The sequence below is a fragment of the Pectinophora gossypiella genome, chromosome 9 (genome assembly GCF_024362695.1).
Source record: "Pectinophora gossypiella chromosome 9, ilPecGoss1.1, whole genome shotgun sequence".
Taxonomy (NCBI): domain Eukaryota; kingdom Metazoa; phylum Arthropoda; class Insecta; order Lepidoptera; family Gelechiidae; genus Pectinophora; species Pectinophora gossypiella.
This window is the reverse complement of record NC_065412.1, coordinates 12,485,962-12,492,143: the sequence shown is the minus strand read 5'-3', so window position 1 is coordinate 12,492,143 and position 6,182 is coordinate 12,485,962. Positions and strand designations below refer to the sequence as shown.

The window sequence follows — 6,182 nt, the reverse complement described above, 5'->3', positions numbered from 1 at the left end:
ATGTTTGTATTTTCAACAGCTTCCGTGGTCTAGTGATTAGAGCGTTAGGCTCACGATATGGAGGTCCGGGTTCGATTCCCGATGGGGACATTGTCGAAATCACTTTGTGAGACTGTCCTTTGTTTGACTTTTCAGGCTTGAATCACCTGATTGTCCGAAAAAGTGAGATGATTCCGTGCTTCGGAGGGCACGTTAAGCCGTTGGTCCCGGCTATTAGCCGTAAAAACACCTCCACCAACCCGCAGTGGAGCAGCGTGGTGGAGTATGCTCCATACCCCCTCCGGTTGATTGAGGGGAGGCCTGTGCCCAACAGTGGGACGTATATAGGCAGTTTATGTATGTTATGTATGTTTGTATTTTATTAGACGCAACACCCAATATTAGTAAGTTATTGGCACCATTACGTAGGTACACATAACACAACTTTTTTTTGACGGTTGGCCTCATATGGCGTTAACTACTTGTCCAGATAAATGGGGGGCGCACAACAGGGCTGAGGGTGCTCAGTTGGATGTGAATAACGACTCTGGGCGTCGCCTGAGCTAGATGATGAGAGATTTCATTTGAAAGAAATCATAGACTCTAGTGAGCCTATACGATAACCACTAAGCGCTGAAAGAGTGAAAATGTCGACCACGCCGGCGGGGTCGTTATCGGAGTCCTGAAGTGTTTGTTGTAGCGAGATGATTGGCCGATTCTATGACTAGAGTAATCTGATCGTCAGGATCGTCATTTATAATATACAGCATACAAACAAAAACTCTCGCTTATATGCTATCGGGGTGAGCAGCCCTCTTTCTTTCTCCACATCCATAGCAATTAATATTTCAGACACGTACGCTGATGCGCCGGTTAAAAAGAGACCTAACTACGGCTTTTTTAAAGACATTCCTTATTTGATCATAATTCACAATATGTGGGTACTTAGTACAATCATCAGTACATAGAGCAACACGGGCCTATGCATGAGCAATATGTTACCACGTTAGAACCCTATCACATTAAAATTTTAGTGAAACTTACAGTTCAATTTGTCGAAAAGGTTAGTATGACATGGTACTTGATTTTGTTAACGGTTCCGTATAAAATTCTGTGCCCTGATTTTTTGTGCCGCGCCCCCCCTCAAAACACACTTTTCTAGGGTAAGGTATCTGGTGTTATTGACAATGAAAATACAGAAGATAAGTTTCATTAAGCAGATTTTTAGTTTTAATGTAAAGAAGAGAACTCGCGGCATACAAAATGACAATAATCCACACTAATATTATATATATGAAATTATATATACGAATGTAACTCTGTCTGTCTAATAATTTTTATCCCTGAAATCACCCCGTAAAGGGATGAAAAGGGGAGGGAAAAATCGTGTCGCGCGCACCGCCACCTATAACATAACAAATACTTTATTGCACAAACAGGAAAAAACAAAATGCAAAACAAAAGAGAAATATAATTAGTACAATAGGCGGCCTTATTGCTAAGTAGCAATCTCTTCCAGGCAACCTAATAATAACCTAATAATATAATATTATACAACCATAAAGTTGAAGTTGATATTGCTCATGCAAAGGCTCGTGTTGCTCTATGTGCTCATGATCGTACTAAGTACCTACACTATTGTAAATTTTGATCAAATTAGAGATGTCTTTAAAAAAATCGAAGTAAGACCGAAGTCTGTGTGAAGTCGCGAGCGCAGAGTAGCGAATGTTTAATCCCAAGTTTTTGCCGTGACTGATAACGTATAGTTAGATTATTTTGTTACGTAAGTAAATAAAGTTGTAACTGTAAGACATTCTTTAAATTCTTAATAATGGTAATCTTATTTTCAAGATTTTTGTGACTAATTATCGATAGCGTTAACCATGTATGTTAACGTTAATATGTATGATAAATGTTAATATGTATGATTTGTTTCCTTCACAAATAAACGTAACGTAAAATACTTACTGTAACTGGAATGTACCGAGACGGGTCCTTCTGAGACGACGCCCTGAGCCGAGGCTCGCGCCCAACTGGGCACCCTCAGGTCTGTTGTCAAATCAAATCAATTGCATAACTAGGCTTTATGCTAATCGTGTGCATACATCCTCTATAGTTTACCTTAAAGTCGTCTTAAGGTCGTCTTAAAGCACTGGATGAGACCCCTCAGCGATCCCCATTTGATCGAACAATTCAATTTTTTTAATAAAATAGGCTCGCGTTTGACCACAATCTCTAATGACGATGTGGTCTGGGATGGATCACGCTTACCTAGCAAATGCCTATTCATTCTAACTATGAATACCTCCAGTTTTGCGATTTGCGGAAAATCTACGTTAAGTCACGTCACGTCTTATCTATTCTATGTATTTAATTATTACGGGTCGTTGTAGTAATAGGAATACCTATTTGCAACTGAGATAGGCCTTCAGGAAGATGACATTTTGATTCGCAAAAATGACAGTAATTCATCATCATCATCATTATCATCAGCCCATTAACGTCCCCACTGCTGGGGCACGGGCCTTCCCTATGGATGGATAGGAAGAACGGGCTTTAAACCATCACGCGGACCCAGTGCGGATTGATGGTTATTAACGACTGCTAATGCAGCCGGGACCAACGCTTAACGTGCCTTCCGAAGCACGGAGGAGCTCGAGATGAAAACTTTTTTTTTGTAGTCACCCATCCTATGACCGGCCTTTGCGAAAGTTGCTTTACTTCAACAATCGTAGACCGAGCGCGTTTACCGCTGCGCCACCGAGCTCCTCAACAGTAATTACCTACTACTTATTATAAAGATCGAAAAACGGCCTCCGTGGTGCAGAGATTGAGCGGTGGGCTCACGATCCGAAAGTCCCGGGTTTTAAACCCGTTGGGGAAATAATCACAAAAAACTAGTTTCATTAGGACATTGAAAGCTGATCAACCGATTGTAAGAAAGCAAACCCCGGACTGGTGAGGTAAACGTAGCTGAGCCGCTGGTGGGGAGCGGAGAGTTGCCGTTCTATACTTTAGATTTATCCGTGTTTCGGAGGAAATGTTAAACAGTCGACCACACCTACTATTTACTTAAGTAAGTATGTAGTTGTTACATTAGCCATGGCAGGGTCTTTAGTAGCTCATTAACAACCCTTTTTTTTTTTTTTGACGTTGGGAAATGCGTTACGCATACCACGCCGCCCGGGGGGACGACGTGGTTATGTGGGACTCCCCGGGTGTCGCCACCCGGTATACCCACTATATCCCAACGGTGTTCCTCTTTGCCGTCGTGTTTGGATACGGGAACGCAATTGCACACAACCGCGTCCCCGCCGGCGGATGCCCTTTAAGGCCCAGCGCAGCTCATTAATAACCCTGACACCAGTGTTGATGAGGTTGGCCATTGATCTCATAATTCAAATTCAAAAATATCTTTATTCAGTAGGTCATTTTTTACATAAGGAACGTCTCATCCGCCTAAAACTATTGCAGCTTTATTGCAACCTGTATAGCCGGGGAAAAGAAGCTACAAGAAAAACAGAGCCTTACACGTTCTTTTAAAAATAAACGTAAAATATTGTTATACAATTTAGTAATTTGGCTGCCTAATATCAGTTCCCAGACAGTTAATCCTATGCATTCATATCGTCTAGATAATCACTAATCTTATAATAACCTTTTTTACGTAGTTTCTGTTTAATTACTATCTTGAAAATTGATCAAAGGTAATTTTTTATTCCAGGTACTTATTAAAAATTTGCCGATCACTATATTTTTTTAAACAATCCTATATGATTTTTCCATATTTTACACGAAATTTTCATAGATATATTGGCCCCGATTCCTGCAGACACCGCCTAATTTTATTTAAAGTTATATCCGTCATGTTTATATCCGTCGAAAAGGAAAGGGACGGATGATTCACAGCTCTTAATTTTAGGAAGAATGAATGAATGAATGAATAACCCGGGCGAATCAAAAGTTACGTCGCTGGTATGCAATCCGTTTAACGTGCTGTCTACTTAACTGTGTCGGGTTATTGACGGATGTAAAATTTTTAGACGGTTGGTTTAGATTTGTGCTTAAAATTGACGTGTGTTCCATAAATTTTATGCTTGTCGATTACCCGTCCCTTTCCTTTTCGGCGGATAAGAAAATGACAGATATAACTTAAAATAAAATTAGATAGTATTTACAGGAATTAGCACCATTATGAAGCCAAATTTAAATGACTAATTTCTTTATACATTAAAAAACTTAGTACATACATTTACATTTTTCTTAGTGACTTCTTGGATCCCAATTTGTACATCGCCCGAATGGCTCGCTTTTGCAGAACAAAAATGCCGTTGACATCTGTAGCATGACCCCACAGCAAGATACCCACAAAGATATACAGCTAATACAATCCCGTTGCGATTAGCACCCCTTTTCCGCTGAAACGTACCGAGCTCAGAGCAAATTGTACATCGTACAACCTATGCCTATTGCACAGCCGGGGTCAACTGGACCCAGCCAGGAGATGAGGCCCCTTTCCTGCTCATATCCTGATAGACATTTATCGGACTGGCAACGGTTATTGGATGACGGTTGAGTGGACTGAAATACATAGGTACGCATACGTTATATATAGATTATCCCTTGTTCAAATGGTGTTTACGCTAGATTTTGTGTAGCTGCACTAGACCGGTAGTTTCTTCTTTTAATCGTGTGGGTTGTGAGGTGGAATACCAGCCTTATCAACCCTTGCGACAGGGTTATTATTGAGCCGCCAAAGGGACCCTGACATGACTCATATAACGACTACATACTTACATCAGTAAGTAGTAACCGGAACCAACGACTTAACGTGCCTTCCGAAGCACGGATCATCTTACTTTCGGACAATCAGGTGATCAGCCTGTAATGTCCTAACCTTGTCCTAGTCTTTATTTAGTGATCAGAATTTCATGATTTATCTTTGACTTAGAAAAGTACCCAATTCATAAGTCTTTTTAAATAAGGTGCATAACTTTTAACTGCCGGAAACGTTCCCAAAGTGAGAACATTTCCGTGAAAGGCATATCATTGATTGTGTTCACTGATAAATCCAACAATATTGTTATCAAATATAAATCAAATATCAAATCAATAATCTGAAAATTACAATTTGCATCCTATTTTATATAATTATCAATATAAAGAAAAAAAAACAAAAGATGAAAAATCTAATAAAATGATGATGGGTAAAAAGTAAGATGATTCCGTGCTTCGGAGGGCACGTTAAGCCGTTGGTCCCGACTATTAGCCATAAAAAACAACTCCATCAACCTATAGCGGAGCAGCGTGGTAGAGTATGCTCCATACCCCCTCCGGTTGATTGAGGGGAAGCCTGTGCCCAGCAGCGGCACAGACCGTATATAGGCCTATATACGTATATACGTAGGTTGTTTATGTTTTTTTGTTGTTCAATACATTATACCGAGTTTCGGCCTATAGAAAATGTTTCTTGTGACTCAATTTTGATAGAAGACGAAAATATCTTGGTTTTTTTTTCAATTTGTCTTTGATTAATCGATTACAATGGATCAAACTGGTCAGATAAAGTGGCATATTTGTATTGGCGTGTTGCGATAAGTTTTGTTTGCGTAGATATAAAAACTATGATCTATCATCTAACTTGGACACGTGGATAAGATTTCTGCGTAATAAACTTTATAGCAGATAAGTACATTGAAATATACAGGATGTTAGTAACATCGTAACGAAAAAAAAAACGTCTATTTGATTGTACTTCTTTTATCGTTTGGGATGTCAGGTGGATTACCAACCTCACCAACCCTGGTGTCAGGGTTATTATTGAGCCGCCATAGACCCCTGACATGGCTCATGTAACGATTACATACTTACATCAGTAAGTAGTAACCGGGACCAATGGCTTAACGTGCCTTCCGAACCACGGAACATCTTACTTTCGGGCAATCAGGTGATCAGCCTGTAATGTCCTAGCCAAACTAGGGATCACAAAGTGAGTTTTATGATATGTCCCTACCGGGATTCGAACCCGGGGCCTCCGGATCATGAGCCCAACGCTCAACCACTGGACCACAGAGGCCACAGAGTTAGTATTTCAGTAAACAAACATTGTTTTGATTATATTTTTACACTATAACCCCTTTGCGCAGTGTTTAACTGCAAATCATAATGTTATATTAAAATTCCCTAAACACCGAGAAGAAAAT

The 6,182-nt window shown here is 40.0% G+C and overlaps 1 non-coding gene across 1 annotated transcript; it reads right to left on the bottom strand.

Annotated features, from left to right (window-relative positions):
- Positions 1-5,983: 5,983 nt before the first annotated feature.
- On the bottom strand, positions 5,984-6,055 carry Trnam-cau (transfer RNA methionine (anticodon CAU)). The gene has a single exon. It is a non-coding gene; the product is annotated as a tRNA-Met (tRNA).
- Between the last annotated feature and the right edge of the window lie 127 nt (positions 6,056-6,182).